General features: G+C 37.9%; 1 pseudogene; it reads right to left on the bottom strand.

Annotated features, from left to right (window-relative positions):
* Positions 1–1382: 1382 nt before the first annotated feature.
* On the bottom strand, positions 1383–2299 carry LOC102876461 (annotated as a pseudogene).
* Positions 2300–12800: the final 10501 nt, after the last annotated feature.

Below are 12800 nucleotides of genomic sequence, written 5' to 3'. Positions count from 1 at the left end.
ACAAATTAAAAAAACATTGAAATAATATAAAGTATCTTCTCAGATCATGATTCCATAAAACTAAAAACTAACCTCAGGAAGGTAAAACTTACAAAAACACCCATGTGGAAACTAAGTAACTGTGCTAGAACATGACTTTGTTCTCAAAGAAATAAAGGATGAAATAAAAAAGTTCCCTGAAACAAAGTAAAATGAAAATACAACATAGTAAAACCTCTAGCTAACCTGTAGTTAAGGCAGTCCTCAGGGGGAAGTTCATAGCAATAAGCCCACAAACAAAAAAGAAGAAAGAAAAAAAATCAATGACCTTACACAACACCTTCATCAAATAGATAAAGAACAACAATCTAGTCCTACAACTACTAGGAGAAAGGAAATTATAAGAACAAGAGTTGAAATAAGTGATAGAGAGAACAAAAAGACAATTTAAACCATCGATAAGATAAGGTTTTTTAAAAGGGTCAAGAAAATTAACAAAACACTGACAAACTTGACAAAAGAAAAAAATGAGAAGCTACAGGTAACTTTATTAAGAAATGGTAGAGGTGACATCACAACAGAACCAGATGAAATATAGTATCAGAATACTATGAAAAGCTATACTCTGTTAAAATTAGAAAACCTACAGGAAATGGAAAAATTCTTTCATACTCATGCCTTACCCAGATTGACTCAAACAGATGTAGAAAACTTGAACAGACCCCTCATAAAAGAAGATCTAGAACTAGCCATAAAAAAAAAAGAAATCCCATAAGAAAAGTCCTGGACCAGATGACTTCACAGTTGAATTCTACCGAATACACGGAGAAGATACATCACCAATTTTACTTAAGTATTTTTTTAAAGAAAAACAATGAATACTCCCAGAGTAATTTTGTGAAGCAAGCATAACCTTAATACCCAAACCAGCAAAGATATTACCAAGAAGGAAAAGCCACAGACAATTATCTTTCATGAATATAGATATAAAAATCCTTAACAAAAGGCTCTCCAGCAGAATTCAAAAGCACATTAAAAAACAACATCAACAACAACAAAAACCACAGACTCATCATGACCAAGTGGGATTCATAAGAGGTATGTAAGGATGGTTCAACATAAGAAAAACAATCATATTGAGAGAAAGACTCTGCTGCAGCAGAGAAATCAGCATAAGGAGCTGGAGGAGCATCAAGCTACATAGAAACGGGCCACCAGAGAAACCTATGTGACATGGACATTAGGAATTTGAGTCAGAATTTTTTTATTTTAAAATCATTTATTGTAAGATAATTTACAAATATCTTGCTGTCTTTAGTAATTTGAACAATGGACCAACAATCTTTCTGACAAGGACAGCATTAAGCATAATGAAATGAGCTGGCTTAACTTCTCTTCTTTACCTCTTGTCTGAGGATGACACTTGATTTTTTTCAGAGCTGCAGCACCAGAGATGATTTCAATCAACTCCTTTGTGATGACAGCTTGGCGGGTACGGTTGAATGTCAAAGTCAGTTTGTCGATCATCTCAGAGGCATTCTTGCTGGCATTGTCCATAGCTGTCATCCTGGCACTTTATTCACTAGTTGTGGACTCCTTCAGAGAGTAGTAGATGTTTGCCAGACTGTATTCTTGGTAATTTCGTAGCACATCAGCATCAATATCATCATAGATACTCATGCTTTCAGCACTTGCAATTGCATTAAGGGAAAATATGGGCTTTTCTTCAGTCTTATAGGAGATGACAGACTTGAATCAATTAAAGAAGATAGATCCTTCATCAAATTAATAGCCAGAATTCAGCAATTCAAGAGCAATAACTGATGCATCTCCAAAAGTAGGAGGCTTCCTTCCCACTTCTTTAAATGTTACCAGAAATTGGTCCGAATGAGTCCTATGCAAGATGCCCCTGGTTTTAGCTCCAATCCAACAATCATAACTTCTTTTCCAGCTGCTGTAAGCTCGGTCACCTCACTTTTTTATCTGTTTTGCAATCGAGGAATGAATAGCACCACAGAGCCCTCGATTTGAGGATACACCAATAATGAGGTGTCTCTTCTTGTTTTCAGGAACCTTAATATCAGCTTTCTCATAGAGCGCTAGAGATCCGACTCCATATACTCGAGCTGGTTTCAGCTCCCTCTCTGCTCGGGCATATTTTGCTGCTGCTACCATTTTCATAGACTTGGTAATTTTCTGATTTTTTTTTAATTGACTTCAGTCGCCTGGTAATATCTTTCAAAGTTGCCATATTTCGAACTTGGGTCCATTGTGGCTGCACAGCCCAGGCCGAGACAACGAGGTTTGCCCGAGAAAACATGATGGTGCAGGCCTTGCTGAAGGTCGGGCAGGAGTCGGAATTTGTATGAAAATAATTAGATTGGGGGCCAGAGGAGCACCGAGCCACAGACCAAGATGGAAGCTGCCAGCTGAGCCACTGTGGGAACACCCACCAGGAGCCAGCAGGTACTTTGGGCAGCAAACTTTTCTCTGGCTTTACCACGTGGGAGCCCTTAACTCAGGGAACAAGGAGGTCCTGGGGCTCTTGACAGAGGTGAGAAGTCACCTCCAGAAGGGGACAACAGGCTCCCTCCATGGTAGCTCAGGCACTTTAAAGAACAAACTGCTTTCAGGCCCTTGACTTTGCAGGCCTCAGGCCAAAAAGGGAGCACAAATATATGGTGCTTCTCAAAATATTCTTGTGGATCAACGTGAATATTTGAGAGCTGTGGGAGCTATAAGCATCACTGGGGTACAGCAAGTCTCAGTACAGTACAGCAAGCCTCTTTGAGGTGCAGTGAGCCAGAGTGGGGAGCAGTAAGCTGCAGTAGGGAGCAGGGAGCCTTGGTCAAACCTGCTGGCCAGGAGCAAGCAGAACAGCAGAAAATTGAATGAGGTACTTAGGGGGGATCATGGCTGATCGATGGATCAATTGTGAGACTCCATGGCCATAAGTAGGAAGGAGTGAGACAGCTGGAGCTCAACTGGGGAGGCCAACTCAGTTTTCGAAGGGAAAACCAAGGCTTCCTGGTTTTCCATTTAAGTCTCCCCCACAATCCCTCTTGTGTGCATCTGAATGCTTGTCTCCCGCTCCCCCACCCCACCCAAAACAGGACATAACAACAATAAATATCTATGCACCAAATGAAAGACCTGCTAAATACATAAAAGAAACATTAACAAAACTGAAAAAGGAAATAGACAACACTGTTATAGTACATGGAGACTTCAATACACCACTCTCAAGAAGAGATAGAACTACCAGAAAGAAACTCAACAAAGATACTGAAGAATTAAATCACACAATAAATCACCCCGATCTCATAGATATTTATAGCCTAATGCACCCTCAAAAGGCACAGTATACCTTCTTTTCCAATGTGCATGGAATGTTCTACAGAATAGATCACATTCTAGGTCACAAGGCAAGCATAAATAAATTAAAAAACAGAGAAATAATGCAAAGCATATTCTCAGATCACAATGCCAAAAAACTAGAAATTAATAACAAGAGGATAAAGGAGAAAAAAATCCCATACATTACGAAGCTGGACAGTCTTGCTTGAAATAAAAAATGAAATGAAAAAGTTTCTTGAAACAAATGACAATGAAAACACCACTTACTGAAACCTGCGGAAACAGCCAAACCAGTAATCAGAGGTAAATTTACAGCATCAAGGATACTCATCAAAAGGCAGGGAAAATATGACCTTTGACTCTCTAATCCAACATCTCCAAGAAATTGAAAATGAACAGCCAGAAAATCTGAAACCCTCTAAAAAAACCCTGAAATTATAAAAATTAGAGCAGAAATCACTGATACAGAAAACTAAAAAATAATTGAAACCATCAACAAAATTAGGAGCTGGTTTTTTGAAAAGGAAAATAAAATCAACTTTAGCAAAACTAACAAAATAAGGAAAATACACAAATAATCTAAATAAGAGATGAATCTGGCAACATCACAACAAAACCAACTAAAATAAAAAGGCTAACATTGGAACATTATAAAAAACTATACTCAAACAAATATGAAAACCTAGAGGAAATTGACAAATACTTAGAAATGCACAACCTACCTAAATTGACACAAAATGAAATTGAACATCTGAACAGACCCATTACAAAAGAAGGAATTGAAAAGGTAATAAAACAACTTCCAGACCAAAAAAAAGCCCTGGGCCAGATGGTTTTACAAGTGAATTTTATCAAATATTCAGAGAAGAGCTGTCACCAATTCTACATAAAGTATTTCAGAAATTTGAATAAGGTGGAATACCTCTCAACTCTTTTTATGAAGCAAACATATCCTTGATACCAAAGCCAGAAAACAACAACACCAAAATAGAAAACTATAGGCCAATATCTCTTGTGAACATAGATGGAAAAGTCCTGAATAAAATACTGGCCAATAGAATACAATGATATGTAAAAAGAAAATAATTCACCATTACCATGTGGGATTCATAACAAAACACAAGGATGGTCCAACATAAGAAAAACAATCAATATAATCCATCACATAACAAAGCAAAGAACAAGGACCACATGATCCTATCAATTGATGCAGAAAATTCCTTTGACAAAATCCAAAACCTTTTCCTGATTAAAACACTCAACAAAACAGGATTAGAGGGGAATTTCTTCAACATAGTAAAAAGTATATATGCAAACCTGAGAGCTGACACTATTCTCAATGGAGAGAGATTAAAGGCATTCCCTTTAAGAATAGAAGCTAGGCAGGATGCCCACTATATCACCTCTCTTATTCAATACCGTATTGGAAATATTAGTAATAGCAATAAGACAAGAGAAGAAAATAAGAGGTATCCAAATTGGCAAAGAGGAGGTAAGATTATCTCTATATGCAGATGATATGATAGTATACTTAGAAAATCCTAAAGACTCAGCAAGAAAACTGCTGGGCATAGTTTACTAATTCAGCAAAATGTCAGGATACAAGATCAACATACAAAAATCAGTTGGATTTTTCTTCAGTGATGATGAGAATACAGAACTGAATCTAAGAAAATCAATACCCTTCACAATAGCTATTCATTCACAAGAGTAAATACTTGAGAGTAAATCTAACCAGAAGCACAAAGTATCTATTCAGAGAAAATTACAAAATATTACTAAAAGAAACAAAGAGAGACCTTGAGAAGTGGAAGAATATTCCTTGCTCATGGAAAGGAAGACTCAATATTATAAAAATGACAATCCTACCAAAGGCAATTTACATGATTAATGTAACCCAATACAAATACCAATCCCATTCTTCAAGCTAGAAAATGCAATCTCCAGTTTCATTTGGAATGGAAGGAGGCCCCAAATAAGCAAAGCACTCCTTAAAAAGAGAAACGATGAGTGAATGGAATTCCAAAATCTCTGTAGATGTTCACTGAAATGAAAAATAAAGAAATTAATAAAAAAAAGAGAAACAAGGTAGGAGGCATCTCAATCCCTGATTTCCCTGCACTGTCATGATGGTCAAGAAAGCATGGTACTGGTACAATGACAAATGCATAGATCAGTGGAATAGAATTGAGAATCCAGAAATCAGCCCATCTACCTATGGTCAACTGATTTTTGACAAGGAGATGAAATTAATTCAGTGGGGAAATGACAGCCTTTTGAACAAAATTTGGCAAAATTGGAAAACTGCAGAAAACTCAAGCAAGATCCACACCTCACTCCAATACACACACAAAAAACTCAATGTGGATTATGGACCTAGGAATAAAACCAAGGACTGTAAACTTCATTAAAGAAAATCTTGGAGGAACTCTAGATGTCCTAATCCACAACATAAACAGTCTGCCCAACATTTTGGAAAATCTACAACCAGTAGAGGATAAAATAGATGAATGAAACTTTCCAAGAATCAAATCTCTGTGCACATCCAAAAACTTCTCTAACAGAGTAAAAAGGGAAGCCACAGATTGGGAAAAATATTTTTGTATGACATTTCACACAAGGGACTTATATTTAGAATTTATAAAATACTTGCACACCTCAAAAAGATAAGCATAAATAACCCAAGTAAAAAAATGGGCACGGGATATGAAGACATGTCACCAAAGAAGACATGTAGATAGCAAACAAACACATGAAGAAATGTTCAAAATCCCTAGTTCAAGAGAGATGCAAATCAAAACAACTATGAGATATCATCTCACTTCAGTAAGTAGAGTAAAATTTAACAGAGTAGCAAACAACAAATGCTGGCGAGGTTGTGGAGAAACTGGAACACTTAATCACTGTTGGTGGCAGAATAAAATGGTACAACCACTATGGAAGGTAGTATAGAAATACCATTTGACCCAGCAAATCCACTACTGGGAATATACCCCCAAAAAACCTTAATTATCACCCAAGCAGATGTATACACACCCATGTTTATTGAGGTTTTGTTCACAATAGCAAAGAGCTGGAAACAACTTAAGTGCCCATCATCAAATGAATGGATAGAGAAGCTCTGGTATATTCATACAATGGACTACTATACTGCATTGAAAAACAAGGAACTCATAAAATAATACACAAAATGAGTGACCCTGGAGAACATTATACTGAGTGAAATATCTCAGTCACAAAAGGACAAATACTGCATAGTGCCACTGTTGTAAAATGGGACTGACATTGCGGCTGGGGGGAGACTGAGAAAGATGAAATAAATTATGTATACTGCATTGAAACAGATGAGGGAGAGAACTGTTTAAAATGAATATATGTTTGGGTATTATTGTCATCACAAGAGTCCAGAGTGAAGGCTGCATAGTGGCATGGTTTGGGGGGAAGGATTGTATAAAAATTAAACAATTTTTCTTTTACGTTTCCGAATGAAGTCTGCATAGTTGAGTGGACATGGGGAGAGGGATTGTATAACAATAAATGAGTTGTTATTTTACTTTTCAGAGAAGAGCAAACTGGGGAGTGGGATGGGGGTGGGTTGGACAGGGAGAAAAGTGCAACAATGAGTGAATGGAAATCCAGTATCTCTGTAAACTTTCATTAAAATTAATAATAATAATAAACCTTTCCAATTAAAGAAAGAAAAAACAAAACCCAGCACTTGGTTTTATTGATGTTTCAAGTGGTTGGTTTATGAGGGGTTTTGGTGGTGTTGGGTTTTTTTTCTGTTTTCTGTCTCATTGATTTCAGCTCTTATAATTTCCTTTGTTGTAGAGGCTGTTGGGTTAGATTGTTGTTCTTTTTCTTTTTGAAGATGATGTTGAGTTAGATAATTTATTTTGCTTCTTCATTTTTTATGTGCTTCTCTATTGCTAAGAACTGTTCCCTCCGGACTGCCTTAGGGTCATCCCAGAGGATTTGATATACTGTATTTTCATTATAAATTCTTTTATGGAACTTTTCAATTTCATTGTTTATGTTGCTGGCGACTCAATGACACATGAAAACAAAAATATAATATATTGGTTATCTTTTATTTAAGCCTCTTGTTTAGCATCAACAAGACCTCAGGGAGGACCTTTGTATTTAAAAGTTGGTTGTTATTCTATTTCGGAGGAACATTCTTCTAAGTGGTACAGTACCCTTCTGTCAATATGCTGTACTGAGGTAACATGGGATTGCTATGACCTTGTGCTATTGGAGTGTCAAATGCCATAATGGTTATCCATGGTGGACAGTATTTGATGGAGCTCCCAGTATAAGACAGATTTGGAAGCAGGAGTGACATCCACTTCCTAAAAACCATGCCTCTGAGAACTCTATGAAATTTGATAAATGTTGATGGTTATAGAAATGCTGCATGCATGGCTTTTGATCATAGGGTTGCTTGCTCTGAGTAGTGCCTGACTCGATGGCTATCAACAACAATTTTTTCTCAACTCAGTCATGTTCTAATGAGGTGTTATTTAGCTTTCACGCTGATGACATTATAAGCTTTATCTTCTTGTGGTTAATTTCTAGTTTTATGACATTGTGGTCCCAGAAGATACTTTGCATTAGTTAATTGTTTTTAATTTGTTGAGATTTGCTTTGTGCCCTGATACGCGATCAGTTCTGGAGAGTGTATCATGTGCACTTGAGAAGAAAGTGAATTGAGTTTTAGTTGGCTGCAGTGTTCAGAATACATCCACAAGTTGAGTTGGCTGACTGTGTAGATTATTTCCTCTGCATCTTTGCTATGTTTCTATTGAGTTGACCTATATTTTGGTGAGAGTGGTGTGTTAAAGTCACCTACCACTATTGTGATGCTATTTTTTTTCTTCAGATCTGTTAACAATTGTTTTCTATATTTACCAGGTCTATCCTTTCTCCATACCTTTTCAACATGTATGCAGAACAGATTATCCGAGAAGCTGGGCTCTATGAGGAGAATTGTGGCATCAGGATTGGTGGAAGGTCTGTTAACAATCTGTGTTATGCAGATGACACAACCCTGCTTGCTGAAACTGAGGAGGACCTCATGCACTTGCTGCGAAGGGTAAAGGACTGCAGCCTTCAGTATGGACTGAGGCTCAATGTCAAGAAGACAAAGATTCTCACCACTGGACCAATTGACAGCTTCAATCAGGATGGATGGTGAAGAGATTGAGATTGTTCACAGCTTCAGTTTGCTCGGCTCCACAGTCAACACTCTTGGCACCAGCAGTCAGGAAATCAAAAAGCGTACCGCGATGGGAAAGTCTGCTGTTAGGGACCTCTTAAAGTACTCAGGAACAACAGTGTCTCTCTGGAGACTAAGGTGCGCCTGATACAGGCCATGGTATTTGCAATCGCTTGTTATGCATCAGAGTTGGACAATGACTAGGGAGGACAGAAGGAGAGTGGATGCTTTTGAGCTGTGGTGCTGGAGAAGAGTACTGAATGTACCATGGATTGCCAGGAAAACAAACAGATTCATCTTGGAGAGGATTAAACCACGCTACTCCTTGGAGGCAAGGATTCTGGCATACTTTGGACACGTTGCAAGGAGGGACGGGTCCTTGGAGAGGGACATCATGCTTGGGAGGGTGGAGGGACAGCGCAGGAGGGGAAGACCCTCTATGAGATGGATTGATTCGGTGACTGGGGTAATCGGGATGGGTGTGTCAGAGGCAGTGCGGTTGGCGCAGGATAGAGCAGGGTTTAGGGCTGTTGTGCATAGGGTCGCTATGAGTCGGAAACGACTCAATGGCACATAACACAACGACAATCATTTAATGCACAGATTTTGACCAATGTTATGTACTCTTGATCTACCAATACTTTAATCACTATATAGTGCCTTTCCTTATATTTTATGGTGATTTTAATTCTGAAGTCTATTTTATCAAAGGTTAGTATTGCCACCCCTGCTTTTTTGTGGATGCCATTTCCTTGGTATATATTTTATTTTTTCCTCAAGCATTAATTTTGAGTCTATCTTTCTCTTCTTTTATTGGATGTGTCTTTTGTAGAAAACATATTGATGGGTTTTGCTTTTTTGGTTTTTTTTTTGTTTTTTGGTTTTTTTGGGGGGGTTTTGCTTTTTTATCCATTCTGCTACTCTTTTTCTCTTGATTGGAACATTAAGTCTATTCACATTAAGTATGATTATTGACAGGCCAGGTTTTATCATTTTGCTGTTTCTTTTGTTATTGTTTCTTGTTCCTATGATCCATTCTCTTCCTTTGGCATCTATTTATGTAAGACTTCCCTTTAGAGTTCTTGTAGGTTTGGTCTTGTTTTCACAAATTCCTTAAGTTCTTTCTTTTTTGCAAATGATGTGATTTCTCCTTCATATTTGATAGTGAGCTTTGCTGATTATAGAATCCTGGTTTTGCAGGTTTTTGTTTTCTTTCAACTTTTTACATTTGTCATCCCATTGTCTTCTTGCTTGCTGATGAAAAATCAAAACTTAATATGATTACTTTTTCCTTTGTAGCTGATTCTTTATTTTTCACATGCTTATTTCTGTATTCTACCTTTATATTTTATTTTGGAGAATTTGACTATGCTATGTCTTGATGTTTCCCTTTTGAGGTCTAGTCTTTGGTGTTTGCTCAGCTTCCTGAATGTGAATTTCCTTGTTCTTCATAATACCTGGGGAATTTTCTTCTAATAACTTTTCTACAATTCTCCCAGTGATTTATCTATCCCTTTCATATTCTGGAATTCCAATCATATGTATGTTATTCCTTTTGGTGTCATCCCACATAATTATAATATTTTTATTGTTTTATATCTCATTTCTGATTTTTTTCCCTAGTATGTTTCCATTGAGGTTCTTCTCTTCCAGCTCATTGACTCTATTCTATCTCTTCTGTTCTACATTTCTGTCCTTCCAATGTTTTGGAAACTTCTACCATTTCAGTCTTATTGTTCTGGATTGCATTTTCGTGCCTTTCTGTTATTTCTAGTACTGTGTTGGTAGTATCCTCTCTTTCTTGTGAATATTTTTTACATTCTTGTATTTCCTTATCTACAGTTTCAGTTTTTTTCAATTTTTGCATTTTCTTCCATATCTGTGCAAGTTCCTCCACATTAATATATTTCTTCTGACTCTGTGGAGCATTTGTTTTCTTGTTGGTTTCCATTGTTTCTTCCATCATTTACACCTTCTTCTGTAGCTGTTCAAATAACTCTTCATCAATGTATTTTTTTCTGGTTCTCTACCTCTAGGCTATTTCTTTATTTGTGGCTTCCATTGTTTTTTCCATCCTCTGTATATTTTTAGCTGTTGTCCATATCAACATATCTTTTTGTCTCTTGGGTATTCTCTAGGGTTTTTGTTTGTTTGTGGGTTATTGATTTTGTGTGTGTGTTTGTGTGTTTAGAAGGTTTTTTTCCCCCCATGGTGTTTGAAACTATCTGTTGCTTTCTTGACATTATGTTAAGAATTTTTTCTTGATAAATATTAGGTCATTTTTATTATGTCCATGGAAGTTGTTGGGGTTCTTGCCTTCATAATGTTACTAGTTAGTTGTCAACTTAAAATGTAGTGAGGTACTCAATCCACTATAAGTCCTTTTGTGGAAAAATTGCCTTTCTTAAAGTCCTTGAGGTTCTCTCTCTCTTCTGTACTGCAGCCCTGTAGGAATCTCACCTGGAAGTATTTCCCTGACATCAACTCTATAGGTGTCTTTCATATATGAAGTGGCTGAGTGTTGTGAGACCAGGTACTTTCCTCAAGTAGTTTTCTATGAACCTTTACTCCTGGATCTTAATGTATTCCTTTGTCTCTGGAGTGGCAGGAGATTAGAGATCAGGGTTGCTAGCTCAAGCATATTGCATGCAGGGGGTCTCAAGTCATCCCTCCCTCTCTCTCCCAGAGAGCTACCAAAAAAAAAAAAGAATCCCCTGAATCTCTGCCTGAAGTTCTGTGTACTAAAATCACTTAATCTGTTTGGTCCCTGGAATGGCCCCACAGCCATGGGTGCAAGGACTGCAGAAAGAAATAACCTACAACCCCAGAGATGCCTCAATCCTGTCTCCCCACAGGTAATAGGGAGTGCTCACGTACAGAGCCCCTGGCTCATCTGACCTTGTCTCCTGTGGCTTGGTGTGCTCCTTTGTCTTTGGTGTGTTGGGAGACCTGGGCTGCCTATAAGCATAGGCTCATGGATCAGACTTGTGTCACAAGAACCCAAGGAAATTCTTCCTTGTGTGCCATGTTTTGCACACTAAACTCTCTTGTCCTGCTTGGCCCCTGGGATGGCCCCACAGCCATGGAGGCAAGGACCCCCAAATGGAGGTTTTTACAACCCCTGAGATGTCTCAGTCCTGTCTCCTTACATGGCCTGGTTCAGACGCATTTTACTTTCCAGACTGGTATTGTTGCTCTTCAGTACACTGGTATCGTTACTCGTCAGTATACAGGGGTTTAATCTTTAGAAGGTCCCAATCATCAATTTTATCCTTTCCTGGTTGTGTATTTCTGGCTGCATTTGTCAGCCTTTTCATACCATGAGGTAGACCTTCTAAGCTTGGTCCCAGTTTTTTTTCTAGTAAACTTTATGATTTGGAGCTTTGCTTTCAGGTCTCAGATCCACCTTGAGTTTCTTTTTGTGTAATGTGTGAGATATGGATCCTGCTTCAGCTTTCTGCAAGTAGCAGTCCAGTTTTGACAGCACCGTTTGTTGAAGAGGTTGCCAGTAATCCACTTGATAAGTTTTATTTCCTTGTTGAATATTGGTTCACTAAAGACCAAGATGGATGTCAGATGAGGCTCTGAATATTGCATTAGAGCGCTGAGAAGCCAAAGCTAAAGGAAGAAACCAAGAAATCAAAGAGCTAGACAGAAAATTTCAAAAGGCAGCCTGGGACAATAAAAGCAAGATGCTATAATGAAATGTGCAGAGAGCTGGAGTCAGAAAATCAAAAGGGCCAAACTCCCTCAGCGTTTCTTAAGCTGAAGGAGCTGAAAAACAAATTCAAGCCATAGGTGGCAATACTTACAGATACTTTGGGTAGAATGTTAAATGATCCAGGAAGTATCAGGAGAAGATGGAAGGAATACACAGAGTCACTGTACCAGAAGGAATTGGCTGACACAGAAGAATTTCATGAAATGACATATGAGCAAGAGCTTAAGATGGTGAAGGAGGAAGTTCAAATTGCTCTGAAGGAATTGGAAAAAAACAAGGCTTGAGGAGTTGACGGCATGCCAATTGACATATTTCAACAGACAGACACTGCCCTGGATGTGTTCACTAAGTTGTACCAAGCAATCAGGAGAACAGCCAGCTGGCCCACTGACTGGAAAAGAACGATATTTGCTCCCATTCCAAAGAAAGATGACCCAATAGAGTGTGGAAATTATCAGAAAATATCATTAATATCACATGCAAGCAAGATTCTGCTGAAAATTATCCAAAAACATTTGGAACAAT

The sequence above is a fragment of the Elephantulus edwardii genome, unplaced genomic scaffold (assembly GCF_000299155.1).
Source record: "Elephantulus edwardii isolate Elephantulus edwardi_28Jun2011 unplaced genomic scaffold, EleEdw1.0 scaffold00381, whole genome shotgun sequence".
Lineage (NCBI taxonomy): Eukaryota > Metazoa > Chordata > Mammalia > Macroscelidea > Macroscelididae > Elephantulus > Elephantulus edwardii.
This window is presented reverse-complemented; position numbering and strand designations above follow the sequence as displayed.